Source organism: Lepidochelys olivacea (assembly GCF_965140295.1).
Source record: "Lepidochelys olivacea isolate rLepOli2 genome assembly, chromosome: 9".
Lineage (NCBI taxonomy): Eukaryota > Metazoa > Chordata > Testudines > Cheloniidae > Lepidochelys > Lepidochelys olivacea.
Window position 1 is genome coordinate 3,254,809 of NC_140419.1, and position 24,909 is coordinate 3,279,717.

The 24,909-nt window shown below is 46.1% G+C and overlaps 1 protein-coding gene across 2 annotated transcripts in view; it reads left to right on the plus strand.

Annotated features, from left to right (window-relative positions):
- The window catches only part of LOC311526705 (uncharacterized protein), a 37,382-nt gene extending 18,047 nt beyond the window's left edge, over positions 1-19,335 (plus strand). Inside the window, exons 4-5 of one of the 2 annotated variants that reach the window (XR_014713103.1) lie at positions 18,618-19,007; positions 19,262-19,335. The gene's annotated coding sequence lies outside the window, so the exon portion shown is untranslated. Of the gene's footprint in view, positions 1-18,617 lie in introns of both variants that reach the window. The other variant, XR_014713104.1, reaches the window with a different exon arrangement.
- Positions 19,336-24,909: the final 5,574 nt, after the last annotated feature.

Genomic DNA, 24,909 nt, shown 5'->3' on the forward strand with positions numbered 1-24,909 from the left:
AATCATTCTTGTAGCTCATTTTGGAACCCTTTCCAGTTCTTCAACATCCTTTTTAAAGTATGGACACCAGAACTGGACACACAATTCCAGTAACAGTCTCACTAATGCTATAGGCAGAGGTTTCCCACAATGCCCCACTCATGTGCCTCAGTCCTTCCTTGCAGACGCCATCTCCAGGGGGTCTTCATGCATTCCTTGATAGAGATGGAGACCAGACTTGAATAACCTTGACCCTAGGGGAAGTTGGGATCCATGACTGGATCTGGATCCAAACTTCAGGACTTGCCCCTTTCTCTATAATGTGCTGAACACAACCCAGGACCTGAACACCCTGGGACTTTGGATCTGGATCAGAGCTTTGCAGCCTCGATCTGTGTCTATTGCCTCGCCTTTCTGCTGAGACTTCCAACAAGGTGAACCAATTAGTGCCGGTAATGTACGTATAGGTGCAATGTATGTGATGTTCACTGAAACCATTGTTCCGTACCAGGAACTGCACATCACTGATCAGCCAGCCAAAGGTCATAACTTTCACTTACAAAATGGCATGGGCCAGAGTGAGCCTCTTTTCCTTTCTTCCTTTTTTTCTTTTTTTTTTTAAATTCCTTCCTCTCTGCAGGTTTTGTGCCACCACAATCACAGGGACATAGAGACTGCCAGCCCAGAGCAGACCAGGGATCCATCTAGTTCATTATCCTGGCTCTGACAATGGCCAGTAATGAGAGCCAGTCCCAGCTACTTCAGAGGAGGCTGCAGGAGGCTGGTGCTTGTCGAAATTTCCTTCCTCCCCATTAGTCAGAGATTGGCTTCTGCCTTGAAGCAGGGGAGTTTCAGCCTGCAGGTTTTTTTGTTTTCCATAGTAGTATCTGAGTACCAGAGAGTATCCGGAGAGATAGTAGCTGAACCAGGCAAAGGAGAGAAATGTTCTCTAGTGCGTTCTCAACTCCCTGAGCCACCCAGCACCACCAGAGGTCTTCCATTTCATTCCAGTTTCACCAGAACAATGGGCGGCACTCTTCCAAGCAATGCCTAGGGAAGAGAAATGGGAGAACAAAGAGCCATGCAAGACTTGCCTTCTGTCTCTATATTACTAACTAGAGCGAGAGACCAGCTGGCTTTTCACTGCCCCCACTCTGACGTCCTGAGAAGCATATGGGGGCTTATAAAAGTAGAAGACCTTCCTTCATGACTGGGCACCATGGGGACTGGATAGCTAATTCCAATTCATTGCTATTAGGGAAAGAGAGTTGTTGCCATCTAAGCTAATAAGGAGATTTTTCACCATGTCATTTATATAGTGGAAGGAATTGTAAAATCGCTCTGTGACAGATAGCAGTACTGCTGAAGTTTCCTTAGTTTGTCATTGCAAACAAAAGAACCTCAGCAAGCATAAAATTAACTTCTCCACATTGCAAGTGCTCAGCAGTGAGATGAACCAAATTTTCTGCTAATTGAACGCACCGAGTTAGTTATATATTCATACTAAACTGGCACTTTCAGCATCACTGAGTTCTAGCTCTGCAGGGAGCCTTCAGAATAGCAAAACGTCACACCTTGCAACAAATTTACTTCTGATAGGCTCAGTGGATGGGCTGGCATTGCAACCAAGTTAGCTAGACACCAGCCAGAAACAGAGGTGTGGTTTGAAGACAATAGTGCACATTCTGAAAATGCAGTGTTGCCAGCTCTTGGATTTTATCCCAAGTCTCGTGATTTTTAGTGTTTTTCTTAAAGCCCCAGCTGCTGGAATCATGATTCTGTATGAGAATCTTAGCTTTCTTTTTTTTTTTTAAAGGACTTTTTTTAAAGTAAGTTTCTTGCCCTCATGGTTGCAAAGAAAAGCTTGAATACATGAAGTAAGTGGATCCTAAAGGCTCAAAACCAGAAACAAAGCAAAAGAGTCCAACTTTTTTTTGTTGTTCTTAAACTCATGAGTTTTAGGCCCGTATCACAATTTTTGAGGCTCAGATGCAGGATTTTTGTGGGCTTGGTTTTGGCAATACTGGATCTTATTTTGGAGGGGAGGGGAGGGGGTAGCTAGTGTGGACAATGAACGTATGCAGCAGGAAGAGCAGCGGCAGGAGGAAGTAGAAATAGGGAGAGAGGGGAAGAGAGAGTTTAGAGATTCTCAACGGGAGACACTGAATCCAGATCCATCCCCTGTGTTGTGGATGGAATAATTAAATAAAAGCATTTCACCCAAACCTGAGAGTCCCTGCATCCTCAAGACCTCAACAGCTTGGACAGACAAGAGGCTAACCATATGCATAACCATAACCATAACCAAATGCAGTATCTTGACACCAGCACATGGCAAACATGGCATTTCATACACAAAGAGGGGAGCAAGATCTAGGGGTTAAAACACAGGTGTGTAAATCAGCACCTTATCCCCTCTTTGACCCACTATGGACATGTCACTTAACCTCAGAACACAGGAATCTCCAAACCGAAGCCCCGGTTTCCCCAGTTGTACGACAGAGAGGAGAATACTCGCTGCTGAGCTTAGCAAGCCCTCAGAACAGAATTTGTGTTCATCAGGAAAGAAAGCACATGGTCATTTACTGAGAGGGAAACCGATCCATGTGTACTCAGCTACTACGGCTTACGTGGTGGATGGGCCTTCTGCTGGCCCTCTGCCCAGAGCTCAATTTGACCTTGAATGTGCAAACACTCCGGTCATCCCGAATCTGCTCAGGCTTCTGGAAATGTTTTGTTCACACTGAGCATGCATCCCAAGCATTAGTTTAGTCACTCGTAACAACATAAAGTTAGCTTATTTCAATAGTAGCTCCTCTGCTCGTAGCTTGCTACCTCACCTCACCCCTCCTACATCACAGGGGTGGTGTGATCTTACTTAATTAACGCCTGCACAGATTAGCTATCTAATCTATGTATCTATCATAGTCCCGATGTGCTCCTCACTGTAGTAGATAGGCACCACACGGCCCGTAAAAACAAATGGATAAAGGAGGATCGAGAAGTATAAACTATTCTGTATGATTAACTATTTTATTTTATCGAGCACCAGAGCTGCTCAAATGTCCTTAATATAGTTTCATTGAATTTTAACTTTACAGTAAAATGACTTTCAGCCATACTTGCCTTCCTCAGAGATTAGCAATCCAAGTCCTTATTCACTCCCCGATACAGAACATCACATAGTTCCCACCCCCCAAGCTGAGGCATGTTTTAATGGGCTTCTGGGGCAGGGTGACTGATTCACAGTCAGGGGCCTGGTAATTATGTAATTCTGAGGGAAATCCTGGATACCTGCACAAAGCTTGTGCCTTGCTCAGGGCATCTCCGTGAGAGGTCAACATTTACTCCTTGCAAGGGTCTCCCCATGGGGAAGTGGGTGCTGCATCTCTTGAGGCAGTGAATCCAAGAACCTACCGACTTCACCCCTGTCTCTCTCCCCTGCCATGAACCCCTCCTCAAGGAAGACGCAAACCAGGACTCTGCAGTGTGCTGGAGATGTAGAATCCTACAGCTTAGCTTCTTCATGGCCTTACTCCCATGTACAATTACCTGATTGCCAGTTCCTGGTATAGATGTTGAGCATGCTCATGGTGCATATCCAATTTTTGCAGGTGCATCTTGGGATCACTTTGAAAACTGAACTCCTAGGGCTGGACAGTGAAACCCTCACACTGGTGAGCTGATACACAGGGGCATATCCCTTGGCTCCTTTACTCACAGACTGAACATGCACCAGAGCATCACAATCTGGCCCAGAATATCTTTCATCCTGATTACGTCCTCATCCCCTTTCCCACGCGGAATACAGTACACAGTCCCTCAAGGCCACACATTCCTGTGTGTGTCTATAAAGCAGGAACCCGGGATATGTTATACTGATTTGACATGTTATCTTTCTAAAGCAGCCAGACCGTAGGTTTATTATACATCATTCATCAGTTTTAAGACCTTTGGGAGCAGATTTCCTTTGTGGGAAGATTAACCACTGCAGAGAGGAGCTCAGCCCTCCGCAAAAAGGTCTGTTGTTGCTGTAATCTCTTTCAGGCAGAGACTGTAGGTGCTGACGTCTGGTCAGCACCTTGCACATGGTGGGAGCTGCCAGAATTCAAGTGCATAATTATAATCTCCCTAACAAGATTAAATTTTCTAGGCAAAATGTATACGTATTTCAGAGTAGCAGCCGTGTTAGTCTGTATCTGCAAAAAGAAAAGGAGGACTTGTGGCACCTTAGAGACTAACCAATTTATTTGAGCATAAGCTTTCGTGAGCTACAGCTCACTTCATCGGAATGCATCCAGTGGAAAATACAGAAGATGTTTGTTTTTATACACACAAATCATGAAAAAATGGGTGTTTATCACCACAAAAGGTTTTCTCTCCCCCCACCCCACTCTCCTGTTGGTAATAGCTTATGTAAAGTGATCACTCTCCTTACAGCGTGTATGATAATCAAGGTGGGCCATTTCCAGCACAAATCCAGGGTTTAACAAGAACGTCTGAGGAAGGGGGGGGGGGGAGGGTAGGAAAACAAGGGGAAATAGAAAAGGAGTACTTGTGGCACCTTAGAGACTAACCAATTTATTTGAGCATATGAAGTGAGCTGTAGCTCATGAAACCTTATGCTCAAATAAATTGGTTAGTCTCTAAGGTGCCACAAGTCCTCCTTTTCTTTTTGCAAATACAGACTAACATGGCTGTTACTCTGAAAAGGAGAAATAGGTTACCTTGCATAATGACTTAGCCACTCCCAGTCTCTATTCAAGCCTAAGTTAATTGTATCCAATTTGCAACTGAATTCCAATTCAGCAGTCTCTCGCTGGAGTCTGGATTTGAAGTTTTTCTGTGTAATATTGCAACTTTCATGTCTGTAATCGCGTGACCAGAGAGATTGAAGTGTTCTCCGACTGGTTTATGAATGTTATAATTCTTGACATCTGATTTGTGTCCATTTATTCTTTTACGTAGAGACTGTCCAGTTTGACCAATGTACATGGCAGAGGGGCATTGCTGGCACATGATGGCATCTATCACATTGGTGGATGTGCAGGTGAATGAGCCTCTGATAGTGTGCCTGATGTTATTAGGCCCTGTGATGGTGTCCCCTGAATAGATATGTGGGCACAGTTGGCAACGGGCTTTGTTGCAAGGATAGGTTCCTGGGTTAGTGGTTCTGTTGTGTGGTATGTGGTTGCTGGTGAGTATTTGCTTCAGGTTGGGGGGCTGTCTGTAAGCAAGGACTGGCCTGTCTCCCAAGATTTGTGAGAGTGTTGGGTCATCCTTCAGGATAGGTAGTAGATCCTTGGTAATGTGTTGGAAGGGTTTTAGTTGGGGGCTGAAGGTGACGGCTAGTGGCGTTCTGTTATTTTCTTCGTTAGGCCTGTCCTGTAGTAGGTGACTTCTGGGAACTCTTCTGGCTCTATCAATCTGTTTCTTCACTTCAGCAGGTGGGTATTGTAGTTGTAAGAATGCTTGATAGAGATCGTGTAGGTGTTTGTCTCTGTCTGAGGGGTTGGAGCAAATCTGGTTGTATCGCAGAGCTTGGCTGTAGACAATGGATCGTGTGGTGTGGTCAGGGTGAAAGCTGGAGGCATGCAGGTAGGAATAGCGGTCAGTAGGTTTCCGGTATAGGGTGGTGTTTATGTGACCATCGTTTATTAGCACTGTAGTGTCCAGGAAGTGGATCTTTTGTGTGGACTGGACCAGGCTGAGGTTGATGGTGGGATGGAATTTGTTGAAATCATGGTGGAATTCCTCAAGGGCTTCTTTTCCATGGGTCCAGATGATGAAGATGTCATCAATATAGCGCAAGTAGAATAGGGGCGCTGGGGACAAGAGCTGAGGAAGCGTTGTTCTAAGTCAGCCATAAAAATGTTGGCATACTGTGGGGCCATGCGGGTACCCATAGCAGTGCCGCTGATCTGAAGGTATACATTGTCCCCAAATGTAAAATAGTTATGGGTAAGGACAAAGTCACAAAGTTCAGCCACCAGGTTAGCCGTGACATTATCGGGGATAGTGTTCTTGATGGCTTGTAGTCCATCTTTGTGTGGAATGTTGGTGTAGAGGGCTTCTACATCCATAGTGGCCAGGATGGTGTTATCAGGAAGATCACCGATGGATTGTAGTTTCCTCAGGAAGTCAGTGGTGTCTCGAAGGTAACTGGGAGTGCTGGTAGCGTAGGGCCTGAGGAGGGAGTCTACAAAGCCAGATAATCCTGCTGTCAGGGTGCCAATGCCTGAGATGATGGGGCGCCCAGGATTTCCAGGTTTATGGATCTTGGGTAGCAGATAGAATATCCCAGGTCGGAGTTCCAGGGGTGTGTCTGTGCGGATTTGATCTTGTGCTTTTTCAGGGGGTTTCTTGAGCAAATGCTATAGTTTCTTTTGGTAACTTTCAGTGGGATCAGAGGGTAATGGCTTGTAGAAAGTGGTGTTGGAGAGCTGCCGAGCAGCCTCTTGTTCATATTCTGACCTATTCATGATGACAACAGCACCTCCTTTGTCAGCCTTTTTGATTATGATGTCAGAGTTGTTTCTGAGGCTGTTAATGGCATTGTGTTCTGCACGGCTGAGGTTATGGGGCAAGTGATGCTGCTTTTCCACAATTTCAGCCCGTGCACGTCGGCGGAAGCACTCTATGTAGAAGTCCAGTCTGCTGTTTTGACCTTCAGGAGGAGTCCACCCAGAATCCTTCTTTTTGTAATGTTGGTAGGGAGGTCTCTGTGGGTTAGTATGTTGTTCAGAGGTGTGTTGGAAATATTCCTTGAGTCAGAGACGTCGAAAATAGGATTCTAAGTGACCACAGAACTGTATCAGGTTCGTGGGGGTAGAGGGGCAGAAGGAGAGGCCCCGAGATAGGACAGCTGCTTCTGCTGGGCTAAGAGTATAGTTGGATAGATTAACAATATTGCTGGGTGGGTTGAGGGAACCATTGCTGTGGCCCCTTGTGGCATGTAGTAGTTTAGAACAAGTTCTCTTCGGACTTCTACCGCTCCTTTCCTCGAAGGAGCCCTTGAGTTGGCTGCTGTTCTAACATACCGAGCTTTTATTGTCTCCCTGCAATGAAATAAAGTAGAAATACACAGGAACGACCCTAGCCGGTCAAAGCAGGGGTATTGTTAGCCAGTATCCTGTTCCAGACAGCGGCTACTCCAGATGCCTTAGAGCAAGAACCTCAGCAGTAGACAGTTCCTGGATAACAGCAGTGGATGGCCCAACATGACAATGGCCCCAGCAGAGCTCAGAGAGCAATGATGGGTAACTGCCCCACCTCTCCAAAGGCCCTCACCTTCAGGGTCCTGCCGGGATCCCTACTATCCCTGCAGAAGAGCACTCGGAGATAGAATGAGCCAACGTGGGCTTAGCTTCCAGCAGTGTCCCAACCCTCGGCTGCCCATCCAATTCTCAGCTGGTGCAACCCCCACCATGACTGTGCTGCCAGAGTGTCTACGAGAGATCAGCGCTTGGATGAAGAGCAGCTGGCTCAGGCTGAAGTGACGCTGACTGGAAAGGGGAAATGCCTTGAACAGCTGGCCAGGATGTTGTCTCCACCTTCCCCTGATGGCTCGCAGCCCCCATTCGGCGGAGTGGTGCGAAGCCTCAGGGTCCCATTTGACTCCTCGCCAAACCTGGATGACCCAGGAACACCAGTTTCCCCATGTGCCTTCTTTCACCTCCAGCCTGCCAGGAAACTTGGTCCCTTCCTCCTGGAGCAGGACCTGGCCGCAGCAGAGCCTGCGTCTGTCACCTCCGGGCTGCATTACCGTCACTCGTTGCCTTTGAAGCTGAATGTGAAGATGATGCACAGCTGGTATACAATGTGGCTCCCCACCTCCCACGTGGAACACATCAGCCTCAAGTCTCTCCACAGGCTCCCCGTCAGCTCCCCATGCCAGTTTATGCCCTTGGGCCTAATTTTCTAAGTCATGAATGGGTCAAGCCGCAGCTACATTAAAGACGTGAAATAGTTCATGACTGCAGGTGGCCAGGACCTCAGGGTAGGTCTCCTCTGAAGGAAGGCATCTCTGACAGCTCAGCGCACCCCTCCTGTCAACTCAGTGGGAAGATCGCCACCTACAGAGTCACTGCTCCTTTGTGCAGAACACCAGGAATTTCTTGGCAAGCATCCACTGATCAGGCCTCACCCTGCTGAGAACGGCACAGCCGCAGCCCTCCTCTCTGCTGTGTGCCAGCTGATTAGCCGACTGTCAGTGCAGCTGTCCTTCCTTTATGCAGACAGGCAGGCAAACCCCTGCAGTCGAGGTGAGGTACAAAAGGCAAGGGGGAGCAACGGGGCTTGTTTCATCACCTCTGCACTTGCATGGGCTGTATTAGCTGGGTTCAGAGCCTCTATAGGGCAGCTTGTGAGGCAAATTGAGGTGCACTCAAAGAAAACCAGCCTCCAAGATGCAGCCAAGCTCACCCCTCCCAATACTGGAGCGTCCTGGGAGCTCAGTTACTCTGGCAGAAACTCTGCACTCGGACGTGTTTCCAACATACAGTCTCAGAATTTGTCCTTCGTTCTCCTGCGAGGCTTGGGGAAGCAGCTTTACAGTGGCTGCCAACCTACCTCAGCCCTCACCAAGTTTCAGTTTAGCAGCAGTTCACAGAAAGGAAAAGCCAGCAGAATAAAATACGGGGTTGGGTGTGGGACAGGGTGGGGGACTGGAAGGGGTTGCTTTTGTCTGTCAAAAGTCTGCTGGGTCCAAGGACCCAATACTCCTCCCTGCGCAGTTTGCTTAGGGTCTCACTGGTTGAGACAAGCCACTGGAACGCCATAGCTCAAGCTGCCTGTTCCAATGTGTCAACCTTGATGTGTCTGAGTCACTCCCACACATGCTGGGATCATGCCATGTAGGTCTCACCTCTCCCTGCCCTGCTTCACCACCTTTGCCATCCTCCCTAGCAATGTCATTGACTGCTAAGAAGGGTTAGAGAGTTGTTAAATTTCAGTGCATCGGAGCATGTAAATAAGCAGCTCATCAGCTTTTCACGGCATTGTCTGTCTCTGTGAAGACTATTACCTTTAGCACAAATGGTTTCTCTCACTGTTTCTCATACAGTCTGAAGCTAAGTGTTAGGATATTTATGTCTCCTGCAACCACACTAACCAAGCAGAGAAACAGGAGTACGGGTATATGTGGGAGGGCTGGGAGGCGGTGGAATTAACATGATGCTCAAACTAATTTGTAGCCTCTTCCAAGAAGGAAACCTCTTCTGATTCATCCCTTTCCTAACAGAAATTAATCCAGAGCCCTCGCTTCCTGTGACTTACATACTTTGGAGTGTTTGAAATCTAGAGCCCAACTTTTTAATTTGGCTCAAATCTCTATTTATGAACAAGAGAGGTGAACCTGTAACACAAGTTGCCTTCATTCCCCTGAGGAGTGGCACTAAATTCAACGGGGTACTTACTGCTCACCTGTACAAGGACTGTATGCATGAGCAAGGCGAGCAGGCTTAGCCTCAGAGGCAGCCTTACATCATTTCCATCCCACCATACGAGAGTTCTTGTGGCCGAGCAGTTGCTTGAGAAGTCACTGACAAACTCAGAGAAGCTCAGGGAAGAAAGTATAGAACAATGCTGCTGACTTTACATCTTGAACAGCTAGGCTGTGATAGTCAGTGGGAAAGGGCAGAAAACCTTTGGCTATCCTGGTTGAGTCATTCCTTATTATGTGACGAATGACTGGATGAATCACTTGAGTTTCTCATTAAGGCTCAGCGGGAATTAAAAGGACTTCACTAAAAAAAGGAGGACTTGTGGCACCTTAGAGACTAACAAATGTATCTGAGCATAAGCTTTCGTGAGCTACAGCTCACTTCATCAGATGCATTCATTGGAAAATACAGGGGGAGATTTATATACACAGAGAACATGAAATAATGGGTGTTACCATACACACTGTAACGAGAGTACGTAAAAGAATAAATGGACACAAATCAGAGGTCAAGAACTATAACATTCAAAAACCAGTCGGAGAACACTTCAATCTCTTTGGTCACTCGATTACAGACCTAAAAGTGGCAATTCTTCAACAAAAAACTTCAAAAACAGACTCCAACGAGAGACTGCTGAATTGGAATTAATTTGCAAACTGGATACAATTAACTTAGGCTTGAATAAAGACTGGGAGTGGATGGGTCATTACGCAAAGTAAAACTATTTCCCCATGTTTATTCCCCACCACCACCACCCCACTGTTCCTCAGACATTCTTGTCAACTGCTGGAAATGGCCCACCTTGATTTATCGCTACAAAACGGTTCTCCCCTTCCCCCCCGCGCTCTCCTGCTGGTAATAGCTCACCTTAAGTGATCACTCTGGTTACAGTGTGTATGGTAACACACATTGTTTCATGTTCTCTGTGTATATAAATCTGTGTAAATAAATTTGTTAGTCTCTAAGGTGCCACAAGTCCTCCTTTTCTTTTTGCGGATACAGACTAACACGGCTGCTACTCTGAAAGAGGACTTCACTGTAACCCAGATGCTGAGCGTCTCTTGGTAAAATTATATATAAATAGCAATAACATCTACTATAAAGGGTCAAACTAATAGATGGGGGTAGGCTTCATTTTCAATACACAGCAGCTATTGCTAAAGAGGGAGTGGAAAGCGTTAAGCAAGGCCTGAAAACTAAAGTATGTTGTCCGGTTTTTGGATGGTCTTCCTTTCTGGCTCCACTTTGCTCCACACTGATAATGTCCTTTAACCCATGAGCTAAAGTCATTCATCTTCTGATGCCCGCTGCTGGCCACTGGGAATTGGTCACTTTAAGCAAAGAGGCAGAGTCTTAGCAACCCTCCCTCCTGTAGCTGTTTTCTCCACTCTTCCGTCCAGGTGCTCCTCCCATTGAGATCCAGGTGAGTCCCCCAGGTGGCTGAGAGGAGCCGAACTGGGGTCCTGCCCTCCACACCTCGCCCGTGAAGGACCCTGGACTGAGTTCTGCCTGTAGCTGCGTTTTGCAAACCCAACGTCCAGGTTGTGTGGGTGTAAATGGAGGACAAAATTTGGGCTGGAGTGGTGCTCTGTGCGTGCGTGCTGGTGTGTCCTGTGGAAAGGGAGAACTGGGCCCATAGCATTAAGCTCTGCTCCCAGTTGCACCAGCATATGATGGCTCAGCCCGGTATAACTAACAGCATAAGCTGACCCATTGCTTTTAAAGGATCCTGGCTTTGCCCTGTTTAATACATGGAAATACTCACTGGCAGGGGCCAGCAGGTCATTTTACAATAGTCTGCACATTTCTTTCTCTTCTATCCAGGGCAGCTGTTTCTGTGGGTCTGTGATGGGGAGAATTAGCCCCCTATTTTTAATGCATTTATTTTCCAGTTAACCCCCCATCCCCCAAAAAGAAACTGAACGTAAATGAGTTTGTCATTTTTCTTTTGAGTTATAAGCTCTCTGGGGCTGGGGCAGAGCAGCTGCTGGAGTGACACAACAGCAATCCCAGAGCCATTCTTGCAGCTTCCCTGATGAAATCTTGAGCAAATTAAGTCAGCCAACAAACTCCTTCCCCGGTGCCGAGCTGCCAGAGCCCATTAGATGGTGAAAGGAACAGGAGAATGGGCTTGCTCATGGAAATCTATCAGAAATTCTGACTCGGAGACACGCCTGGAAGTGTGACCCCCAGAGCTCTACCAAGGGAGGGAGGGCGGTTACTAATAGGGGTATGGCGGCTGAAAAGTAAATGCAGCTGAGGAGCCAAACCCTCAAGACTGGAGCCCCATTCGGGCTCAGACAACAGCCACATTCTTCCCTTACTCGTCGTTTTGGGCTGGTGTAGCTATGCCGATTTACACCGGTGTTGGTGAGAGGAAAATCAGACTGAGAATCCACCCACGTCACACAAAGGAACAGCTCTTTCCAAGCTGAGAAAGCCACCTTCTGCCTCTGCCTCCCAGGTATTTCTCCCACTTGCAGGGCCTCCATTCTGTACACACCCCAGATTCCCCCTAGAATTCAAGGCAGGACACCCAAAGACAGCAAGGTCAGCTACCCAGTTTGTCCTCGTCTGCCTCTGCTCACCTTGGAGGGTGGCCATCCCTCCTAGAACGTCTCTTGGAGAGACCCCCGTTGTGGGGAGCGTGCTCCTGACTGCGCAGAATGGGGAAAACCCACTCTTTGGCACCAGCCTCACCCTTCTGCCTTGGCTCTACGAAGGGAGAGGTGATGGGATGAGAGTGGAGGGGTGGCTGGCAGGACTGGGCTAGGGTGTGTATGATCCATTGCACCACTGGGGGTCAGCTGGGGAAATCGCTGACATGGTGGATCCAATGGGGCTGAGAAGAGGGCCATGGGCCCCAGGAGCCAGCGTGGGTTGATTCCCTTCCCCTCCCTCAATAAGGACTGTTCATCCTGCCCCCCTTCCCTACCATCACCTGCATGAAAAATATTCTTCTGACAGTCAGCGCCCGGAATCAGCTGCAGGGTGACACAGGCAATTACAAGAAGCCAGGTGTTTTCTTTCCTTTGAGACCTGCTGTGAAAACAGCTAGTGGCCAAGTTTGCTTATCCAGGGGTTGGGCCTCTTAACTATGAGGTGCCACTGAGCTGTCATCAGCACCTCTCCCTGGAGCCAATGAGAACAGATGTGAAAGATGGAAGCACCAGCTGCAGTAACCCTGCCAAAAAGTCATCACATGGCTCGTAGCCATCGACTGACTGGGAATCGGGGAGATGTCTGACAACAGGTGCTGGCAACCAGCAATGCTGCCTTACTCACCTTCCAAGGACAGGCCTGGAAAACAATCTTTCCAAGGTGCTGCAAGCACTGATCAATAAAGCCAATGAAGTGTTGCGTCGCTCCCCTCTTCCTTCTCTGCATCCCCTACCTCCGTCTGCCGGAGAACACGGCACGTCACTGGACAAGGTCAATTTTGCAGCACAATCTGTCGTGAGGAGACAGCAATAACAGTCGCACTAGGGCAGCAGCTGCAGCCACAAACAATCAGAGAGACCTCGGTGGTGGGCCTCCCAAATTGGGGGGAGAAGCTGGTTGGTTGGGGAAGAGAACTGGAGATCATGGCAGGGTGGGGACCAGGCCGTATGCTTGAGGGAGGTATTCTCAAACTGAGCCACAGCCTCATGCTGTGCATGGTCCATAATGTACTCTTCTAAACCTTCTGTGATCAGGCAGGACCGGAGTGCCTGATGTCTCGATTACTACATGAATAGCGGGAGGGAAGTGAAGAGTGCCTGGAGATATGGCAGAGAAGTGCACCGGTGAGGGAAAGTTCTGAGCAGCTGGCGGGACTGGGATGTGGCTCAGCATCCCAGGGCAGGTGGCCAAGGTGCCATCACTGCAAATATGGACCAGGAGGGAGGACGTTCGCTGGAATGATCCAGAAGCCTGTCCTACAGTGAGCTCTGCACAGATAGGCACCTATGCCTGCGTGGAGGTCAGTGCAGGACTGGGGCCATACTGGTCCTGTTCCTGCAGGCTATTGTGGTTCACACTGGACCTCCCATCCCCCATGGTCTCTAGTGGCCTCAAGTCATTATTATTTATTTTTATTACAGTAGCACTTGGAAGTCTCAGCTCAGCCCAGAGCCCCATTGTACTATGGGCTGTAGAGACCCACAGTGCGAAACAGCCACTGACCTGAGACACTCACAACCTAAATACAGGACAGACCAAGGGGAACACAGACACGCAGCATGCTAAGTGACTTGGCCAAGACCAAGCAGCAGAAACTGGGACTATAGCCCAGGTCTCCTCATGGCCAGTTCAGTGCCCTGTCCTTGCACCTGACTAGCTAAGATCTCATGGAGCTGTTGTGTTTTGAAGACTTGGAGGCAACATTTAACTTGGTAACTGGATGGCGACAGTGATGCCTGTCACCGCGAGTGTGATGAGCTGTCACTCCAGAATCTCTCACCTGCACTAAACTAAACAAAGTCCATTATAAAGGAAGTATATAATTTGGGATCCTGGACAAGTACCCACTGCCCTGAACGATGTGGCGAGTTCAGTAACCACAGCCTCAGGTAGAGAAAGGCCTATTCTTCCAGAGAGTTCAAGGCAAAGTGAGACAGTTTCTGACAGGCGAGTTTTAATTTTAAAAGCATAACAAGAAATATATTCTCTTGCAACCCCCCACCCCACCTGCCCTTTCCTCATAACAGCACGAATGACAAGACAAGCTCAGAGAGAGACGCCTTTGCAATGAATGAGGAGTTCAAATGGAATAAGCATAAAATGAGTTTTTCTTTATCTGTCTTATTACTTTAATTTGGCCCCTAACAGAAAACCCAAGAAAGGCAGAAAGATACCTCATCAAATGGCAGAGTGCTTCACAGAAGTTGACAGGACCTTCTGGTTTTTAACGGTCTTTGTCAAGGATTGGGATGCTTTCCTTCTCTTGTTGTTAGGAAGTCAAAATATCCTCTGTCTTTCCTCCATGAGAACTCCCTCTTTCCCAAAGGCTTGAAGCTGGAGCTGCATCTCCCAGCATGTGACATGTACACAGGATGTGGAGAGAAAAGGCAGAGAACAGAAATTAGGGAGATTCGCAAGTCAATTGCATAGCAAGACATATGCAGTCTATGGTAAAAATGGTAAAAGGACTCCATTGGTAGGAGCTCCCCACCCAAAGGAAACAGATGAAATAGTTTTTCACAACCAGGCCTTCCTTGCAGTCCCATACAACTGGTCTGCTTCTTTTAATAGTGCATGTTAAAAAAATAGGGACATTTTCTTTTTCTGTAGCATCTTGTCGCCTCCCCAAAAAGCCAAAGGAAAAATCGGAAAGGAGGAAAAAGACAACTAACTGCTGTAATTGTCTGACTGAACAAGTCAGCTAAGATTAGAACAGGCAAAAGAGAGACATAAAATAGACCGTAGCTCTTACTCTTCACTTTCAGGAATACAAACCTGGACAAGAACCACAGTCCAATATCAGAACAGTGCAGTATCACCTATTGGCCATCTCAGAAAAAGATAACTACCCACTAGTTTGGCAATGACATAGTTTGGCTGTGAAATTAGATATTTTCCAAACCACAAAGTCAGAACCCGATTCAAAATTTTGCAAAGTTTAGATCTGGGGTTTGAGGCATTAGCAATCATAGCAACCACAAGGCTGCTACAGCTTGGCCACGGTGATCAGCCAGCAGCACCAGGATCAGAAAAGTGAAAAGGTTTTAAACCTCCTTTGTGTGTGCACATGCAAACACGTGCACATTGACATGCATGCATATGGACCTGCAGCACATTCAGAGATAGGGCTTATCAATCTCTCCTTAACTAGTCATGCTAAACAGAACCACAGAAATGTAGGGCTGGGAGGGAACTCAAGAGATCATCAAGTCCAGGCCTCTGCGCTGAGCCAGGAACAAGTAGACCTAGACCATCCCTAAGCGGCACCAGACCCCACCAGAACAATAGAAGCAAAACCTGCAAACATACCTCCATGGCTACAATGACCAACACCCCCCACAATACACCTTTCAAGATTCATGGGTCCTACATGTGCCGATCACAACACATGCTGTATCTTATAAGAACATAGGAATGGCCATATTGGGTCAGACCAAAGGTCCATCTTCCGACAGTGGCCAATGCCAGGTGCCCCAGAAGGAACAAACAGAACAGGTAATCATCAAATGATCCATGCCCTGTTGCTCATTCCCAGCCTCTGGCAAACAGAGGCTAGGGACACCATCCCTGCCCATCCTGGCTAGTAGCCATCGATGGACCTATCCTCCATGAATTTATCCAGTTCTTTTTTTAACCCTGTTATAGTCTTGGCCTTCGCAACATCCTCTGGCAAAGAGTTCCACAAGTTGACTGTGCGTTGTGTGAAAAAATACTTCCTTTTGTTTGTTTTAACAAAAGTGCACTAAATACCCCAATAACAACAACGTGGGTGAAACCAGACAATCACTGTTCTCTCAAATGAACTCACACAGGAAAATGATAAAAGAGAAGAACACCCTGTCACCCATGGGAGAACACTTTTCCCAAAGCCATCACTCCCTATCTGGCCTATCAGTCCTCAGCCTCAAAGGAAAACTGCACAACACCTTTAAAAGACAAGCCTGTGAGCTTAAATTAATTACTCTGCTACATACTAAAAAGCATGGACTGAACAGAGAAGCTAGATTTATGGCTTATTACAACAATCTATAACCCACTAACCCCCTCTTTTTGTCCCTTGATTACGGGGGTGTTAGTGGGCCACTTCACTTTGAATGGTCCCTTAGAACATGTGCTAATTACTTATGCTAAACAATCTGTTCCACCTTGTATTGAGCTGTGGCATTCTGAGCACCTTTCTCACCAACAGAAGTTGGTCCAATAAAAGATATGACCTCACCCACCTTGTCTCTCCAATATCTCGGGACCGACATGGCTACACAACACTGCATAGATCAGCCCTGACAGGTGTTTGTCCAACCTGTTCTTTAAAACCAGTGATGGAGATTCCACAACCTCCCTTGGAAGCCTGGTCCAGGTTAACTATCATTATACAGTAGTTAGTTTTTCCTAATACCTAACCTAAATCTCCCTTGCTGCTGATTAAGCCAATTACTTCTTGTCCTACTTTCAGTGGTCATGGAGAACAATTGATCACTGTCCTCTTTAGAACAGCCCTTCACATAATTGAAGACTGTTATCAGGTTCCCCCCTCAGTCTGCTTTTCTCAAGAATAATTTTTTTTAAGCTTTCCTAATAAGTCAGGTTTTCTAAACCTTTGATCATTTTTGTTGCTCTCCTCTGGACTCTCTCCAATTTGTCCACATCTTTCCAAAAGTGCAGCGCCCAAAACTCGACACAACACTCCAGCTGAGGCCTCAGAAATGCTGAGAGGGACAATTACCTCTTGTGTCTCACATGGCTCTCCTGTTCATACGCCCCAGAATGATATTAGTCTCTTTTGCAACTGCATCGCATTGTTGGCTCATATTCAATTTGTGATCCACTACAACCCCCAGACACTAGCTAGTAGCACTATTGCATGGCCAGTTATTCTCCATTTTGGAGCTGTGCACTTGATTTTTCCTTCCTAACTGGCGTACTTTGCACTTGTCTTTATCAAACTTCATCTTCTTGATTTCAGACCTGTTCTCCAGTTTTCCAAGGTTGCTTTGAATTCTAATCTGTCCTCCAATCTGATTGAAACTCTCCCAGTGTATAATGCTCCAGTTGACTTCCTATTTTACCCTAGAGGATGTGAAGTCTGGAATCCTGGCTTCTGTTCCCACTCATTCTCTGTGACCTTGAGCCCCAAAACAGCAAAGCAGTTGTGCTTTAAAAAACACGTGCTTTGCTGGGTTGAGGTCTTGATCTGTCTTTGACTCGGTTTACCTGTCTGTACGAGTATAGCTCCATTAAACGTTTGTGGATTGCTTTGAGATCATAACCTCAGAGGAGTTATATACATATTAGCAATAACTGCTGCCTGAAAAAGAGAAGGATCCCATTCCAAATTATGAGGCAGCCACTGCTTTTCCGACAGTTCAGGGACACGTCAGCAAGGGATTGGGGGGAGAAATACAGTCTGTCCCCAGAGTTTTTTAGAAAGCCCTGCCGTCCATAAGTACTCGTACAGTTTTCTAACTGTGTATGGGCCGTATCTGTTAACTAATGTGTAGCTCATTGCACAGGAAGAAGTTATGCTGGGTGTTGCTCAGAAACTTGACACGTTTTCAACTTGCAATTTGAGTAGCTACATGCGCAAAGTAATTAGTGTACAGTCTGAGAACATTTCCCATGCTGAAGGTGGGCTGGACGCATCCATTTACTGTTGTCTTCTGCATGCCACAGCAAACCCTCAAATGTAAACCCTGCAGAGCTGAAATTCCAGGGGCATAACCCACACAGGGAGATTTACAGAACCCTTTAATTTGCAGTAGAGGCTGATGTTTCCAAATGAAGAGAGTGTCCTGAAAAATCCTGCCACCTTCTGACAAGGAAAAGCCGAACAAACTAGAGGGGAAAGGGAGTGGATTTGACACAATCCTATTTCTTTTCCCCACGGAGGGAGGTTTCTGTTCTGAGTGGGGGTGGTGGGAGGGGAATAGAGGGGCTGCCGCACAGTGAAAGTGAAGGTCTGCTAATTTGCACAACAAGAGCAGGGCTCAGTAGTGCAGCAATTCAGTCTTGAGAACACAGAACATACAATAATACTGCATTGCACCAGGCAGGGATTGCATTCGAGAGAGAACAGAGGTACGTATCATAGACAGCTCAGGCTAAATAGGGGCCTGAGTCCGGATGGGAACAGACTTTCCAACTGTTGGCCAAATATGAAAACAAACTATAAAATAAAATAAAATAAATATCCCCAGAAGAAAATTATATACAACTGTGATAATGCAAATATTATATGCAGGAAGCAAAGAAAAGCAGCGGGATGCTTTGATATGGTTAGGTTCCTATCAACGTAGATGTTGTTATTAACGGCCTGTCCTACTAAATACAATTGTGGCGAGAGGAGGATTTGTTTTTTAACCCAAGCACACAGATACATGCATGCTGAGGGCCCGATCCAAATCCCACTCAAGCCAATGGGAATCTTTCCATTGACTTTGATGGGGTTTAGATTAGGCACTTATTGAGCATAACAGTACCCCCAGAAGTCTTTTTAGAATGCCTAATATTTATATTATTCTTGCTCTTTATTTATAGGACTGCAGCACCTCGGAGCCCCAGTCATCGAGCAGGACCCCATGGCACTGAGTGCTGTACAAACACAGATCAGAGAGATGGTCCCTGCCCCAGGGAACTTACCATCGAAGTAGAGGGGATGGATCTGTGCTGGCATTGTCATTCCAATACACCAGTAGAGGGAATGTCATTGAGCACAGAGCTCTAGGAACAGGGGGTCCCAGGCAGTGCATCCCAGGCTCCCCTGTATATGTTCATGTGGCTACTGGACAAGGAGCACCCTCTGCTGTGTTTGTAATGGACCCCATGTGGGCTGACAGCAGGACCTGCAGAGTGACAGTATGAACCACTCCATCTTGAGCTGAAGGACGAGTTCCCTTCACCACCAGCTGCATGAGACTTACTAGCCTCGTAAGTGCATAAGCGACTGAAGGGAGACAAAGCCCCCCTGTCTCCCAGTGTGGAGACTGGTCTGGGAATCAGGAGACCTTGGTTTTATGCCTAGCTCAGCCACCTCTCCCTGGGGGCAGCCGGGCTTGCTGTTGTAGCCCCATGGCATAGGTACCCTCTGATTCACCACTTTGGGTAATTGGTCCTGTACAGTATGGGACATACTGGGCCTGGAAACCCTATGTCACAACAACCACCTGTATTTTGTACTGCAGCTACCTTTTCTCAGCCATGCTGCCTTGGCTACACAGACGGCCCAATCGCCAAACATCCTCTCCGGCCTTCAGCGACAGTGTCTTCAGAAGAGAACTGGCTAGTTCTTTGTCTTCTCATCATGGGCCTCTCCACGATAATTGATTATTAAAACAATAGCTCATAGCCCTATGTGCCCGGTGCTTTACAAACACTCACTGATCCCCAGCCCACCCCCTGAGGTGGGGAAAGTATCTCCATTTTATACATGGGGAAATTGAGGCAAAACTCTGATCTCTTCCCAACCATGTGCTCATTCGTCTAGCCCTCCTTGCCGCTTGCACATACATACAGGACCACAGACTCACAGATATTAGGCTATTTGTGCCCCACAGTCATGCAATTTCCAGCTGTATTCCCATCAGCCACCTTACGGAGAACCAGGTCTGTCCAGACCGTTGCACGGATAGCCAACCTCTAAAGAAAACCCAGGTTCTTTCAGAAGAGGGTTGGTGGCACTTTTCCCTCTGAGACCTTGTCTATGCTACAGGACAATTTCTTAGCCGGTGCAAATACTCCGGGGAAGTCAATGGGCTACACCCAGGTACACCAGCTGAGGGTCTGGCACTTCAGCTACAAACATGTCAGAGAACCCCATTACAACATGATGATAGTGTCTTGGCCATGTTACAAAACAGTTTGCTTCTGCAGATAGACCAGACCAAACCATCTCACAGCCATGCTAGGTGAATCATGCATGCAACTACTCATTCCCTTGACAATGGGGTGTCCAGATACCTGATTTGCATGAAAAGCCACAGTAATCGTGTGCACATATTAGGTGTGCAATTGCATGGCTCTTCTGTGAAAACAGTGCCATGCTTTTCTTTACTAGTCTGACTCATAATGATTTTGTGACTGTTCAGACAAGACTGCAGAGCAGCCCATCTGATGAAATACTAAACCTGATACAAGGAATTACATATATAACCTTTAAAAACATGTTTACAATACCCAAGTCTGCATGGATCTTATTTTATTGCACGTGCCTTGTAAATGAAGTGCCTGACAAGCCCATTAAATGAGTAAAAATAAGGCTCAACCATGGTAAAATATGACAGCCATCAGCTTTGCAAAAAGAGTGTATCTGATACATGAACAATGCTGCTTGGTGCAAATGTCTATTATATTGGCAGCATTCCATGCTGTGAAATTGCCTGACATTAATGTCTGAGAAAGAAATAAGCCCGTTACCACAATACTGTGTATTAAGGAGATGTCTTTAAAAGGCCGCCTCTGTATTACTAGGTGATAAACTCCATAGTCTAATTAATTGTCCACAAATTCTGTCAGCCAGAGAATTTCCTTGCAGGGCAAAGATCAAAACTCTAGGCATCTTCTCCTTCATCCAGAAAGAAGAATTTATTGCACATACCTTAAGCTTATTAGCAAATATTTTGCCTCCCAACTCAGAAGAGTTTTAAGAACAGGTGCAACTGAGAATTTTTGGTATGCCTAAGAAAATTAATCCTTAAAGTTACAGGCTGCTTATTGCAGCCTCCCTTCCCCATCTTCTCTGGAGATGCATCGTGATGCTGTCACTTATGCCTGTGGAGGCTTTCAAGTTTCTGCTTCTCCCCAGCCCCACCACACCAAATTCTGGCACCGAGGGCCTGCGACGTCCATTGACTTCAGAGGGATCTGGATCACATGGTAATCTGGGCTCACACAAACATGCATTTTAATACAGCAAAATGTAAATGGATGCATCTAGGAACAAGGAATGTAGGCCAGACGTACAGGATGAGGGACTCTATCACTGGAAGCAGGGACTCTGAAAAAGGTAGGGGTGGGTGTGTGTGTGTGTGTGTGTGTGTGTGTAATCAGATGAATATTGGTTCCTGGTGCGAGGCTGTGGCAAAAATGTGAATGTGATCATTGGATGCATAAATAGGGGAATCTGAGTAGGAGTAGAGAGGTTATTTTACCTCTGTATTTGGCACTGGTGCGACTGCTGCTGGAATCCTGTGTCCAGTTCTCGTGCCCACGATTCAAGGAAGATCTTGATAAAGTCAAAAGGTTCAGAGAAGAGCCATGAGAACGATTAAAGGATTAGGAAACTTGACTTTTAGTGATAAGCTAAATAGATTGAGCTCCTTGAGTCTACCAAAGAGAAAGTTAAGGGGTGACTTGATCACAGTCTATAAGTATCTACATGGGGAACAAATATTTAATAATGGACTCTTCAGTCTAGGACACAAAGGTCTAACCAGACCCAATGGCTGGAAAGTTGAAGCTAGACAAATTCAGATTGGAAATAAGGTGTAAATTTTTAACAGGGAGGATAATTAACCAGTCGGACAATTTACCAAGGGGTGTGATGGATTCTCCATAACCGACAATTTTTAAATCAAGATGGGCTGTCTTTCTAAAAGCTCTAGTCTAGGAATTATTTTGGAAAATTCTCTGGTCTGTGTTATATAGGAGATCACACTAGATGATCACAGTTGTCCTTTCTGGCCTTGGAATCGACTTGGGCCTTTACACTGGCCCATTGTACACAAAGGCAAATTTCACCCTAAATGGCTTACTCAAGATCACTCAGTAAGCTAGTGGCAGGGCAGAGAACAGAACCTAGGACTACCAAGAACCTGTTTGGTGCTCTAACCAGGTGTATTCCCCTACCATGGTTTTCTAACAAGGACCACAGAATAGGTTAACAATAGTGAAGAGCCTGAGAAATCTATATGCAGGCTCCCTGTAGGTGTGTGTACCTCGCGAGCTGTCTATTATGAATGCCATACCATCGAAACAGAGACACTGATATCAGAGATAAAACTGTAGCAGCAGCTTTATCCAAGAAAATGGAATAATCTGTCTAATATAGGAAATTTGATAGTAAGTCAATGAATCACAAGGAATAAATTTGAAATATTATAGGAGAAGGGGACAAGCCACTATTGATTTATAATCTGTAAACAACATACATCTTCCAAGAGTCAGCAGGGATGCATTTGCCGCTTGTGATGGTGTGTCATTGTCTAGGAGCTTTTAATTCAGCTCTTTGACCAAGTTCTTTTCACTAACCACACACTCCAAGCCGGAGCAAAATTAATCATTCCTAGTGCTCAGAGTGAAAATTAACCCCCACAGAACTTCCCCTACCTTTGTGTCTCCTCCTCCTCCTTCAGCTGCCTCTTCTTTTTTAAGTGTAACTACACGTCAGCAAAGCCATTACAACTAGAGCATGTTGAGGGTAGCACCAGCAGTCTAACCTTCAAGCACCCAACGCTCAATCCCGAGTGCCCCATTGAGTAATGGGTCCATACCTGTGAGTAACAGCTGCAGGAGAACTAGTTGGAATCACAGTTCTGCACCTTGGCAGGCTCCACTCAGCCCTTCATCTTGAAGTCGTTGTTTGTAGGCCTGGACTGACATTAAACATGTGGGAGGCCTTATGTTTTGGAAGACAGGATTAGGGAGGTAAATAGATCAGCAGGCTGAAAACCAAATGTTTGTGTTAACTAAGATGGGTCAGCAAGCTAAGAGACAGAATGAACTAGCTAAGACACGGGAAGGGAATACCCATTCGCAAAGAACAAGATGGCAATGGACAAAATAAGCCAGGAATGTAAAACTAAAGCTTAGGTTGAACATGGACCATGTAAGGACAGAACATGCTGTACAGGGATTGGTTCCTACAAACTGACCAAGCCAGTTCCAAACTGTTTAAAGCAAAGTATAGTAAATGCAACGAAAGGTGTAAATGTAGATCAAGGGAGAGGATTTCTATGTCATTTGAATCTGTAATGTATCCAGCATCCGGCCCCTATGCTTGAGTCCGATCACTTCAGCATGGCTTTGCTGGATGCCACATAAAAGAACCTGAGTAACAAGAGTGGCATGGAACTGAGTTTTGGGGGGACCTGAGTGGAAGAGGTCTCGGGGGCAACCCCAACAGTTACTAGAGCCAGATGGACTTTTCTCTCTTTCAACATAGTTTGGACAAAATGTGCCTTTTCATTGAAAAAGAAAAATTTTGTGGAAAAATATCAATTTTGATTACTCTTTCTAGTTTTTTGAAGAAAAAACAGAAACCAAGCTTGTCACCAAGCCCCAAAATGTTTACTGAAAAGCTTTTTAAAAAATGGTTTTGATTTTTATTGAAATGTGGGACATTTTGATGAAAATATACATAATGTTTTCATTATTTCCCACAAAAAATACTTGGTACCATTCCGTTTACTACCTCAGGATCTTTTGAACTAGACGTGCTCTGAAATGTTACTATGCCACAATGGCACCTTCTTAATGTCTGGCTCAACACTGCGTGTTCTGAGTCAGATGTGCTGACATTAGTGACTAAATATATTTCTACTCCTGCAGACAGCCCAGAAAGATTGAGCTGGATTCTATCCTTCTTGTACCTCATCAACAGCATTGTAAACTGAGATCCAGTCAGTTGCATCTGTGCAAACCAAGAATCATAGAAATGTCGGGCTGGAAGGGACCTCGAGAGGTCATCAAGAGCATCCCCCTGTGCTAAGGTAGGAACCAAGTACATTTAGACCATCCCTGACAGGGGTTTGGTCCAACCTGTTCTCAAAAACCTGCAGTGATAGGGATTCCACAGTCTCCCTTGGAAGCCTGTTCCAGAGCTTAACCACCCTTATAGGTAGAAAAATTTTCCTAATATGTAATCTAAATCTCCCTTGTTGCAGATTAAGCTAGTTACTTCTTGTCCTACTTTCAGTGGGCCTGGAGAACAAATGATCACTGTCCTTTTTAGAACAGCCCTTAACATATTTGAAAACTGTTATCAGGTCCCCCCTCAGTCTGTTTTTCTCAAGACTACATAAGGCCAGCTTTTAACCTTTCCTCATAGGCCAGGTTTGCTAAACCTTTTATAATATTTCTTGCTGCCCGCTGGACTCTAACCAATTTGTCCACATCTTTTTTAAATTGTGACACCCAGATCTGGATGCAGAACTCCAGCTGAGGCCTCACCAGGGCCAAGTGGAGCCGGACTATTCCCTCCCGTGTCTTACATGCACTTCTATTAACACGCCTCAGAGTGATATTCACTTTTATCTCAACTGCATCACATTGTTGGCTCACATTCAATTTTTGCTCCACTATAACCCCCAGATCCTTTTTGGCAGTACTACCGCCAAGCTAGTTATTCCCCATTTTGTATTTGTGCATTTGATTTTTCTTGCCTTAGTGAAGAACTTTGCATTTGTCTTCATTGAATTTCATCTTGTTGATTTCAAACCAATTCTCCAATTTGTCAATATTGTTTTGAACTCTAATCCTGTCCCACAAAGTGCTTGCAATGAGTCCCAGCTTGTCATCATCCGCAAATTTTATATGCATAAGCTCCACTCCATTATCCAAATCATTAAAGACAATATTGAATAGCATTGGACCCAGGACTGACCCCTGTGGGACCCTACTAGATACATCCCACAGTTTGACAGCAAACAATTGATGATGACTCTTTGAGTACAGACTTTCAACCAGTTGTGCACCCACCTTATAGTAATTTCCTCTAGACCAGTGGTTCTCAAAGCCGGTCTGCCGCTTGTTCAGGGAAAGCCCCTGGCGCGCCAGACCAGTTTGTTTACCTGCAGTGTCCACAGGTTCGGCCGATCGTGACTCCCACTGGCCA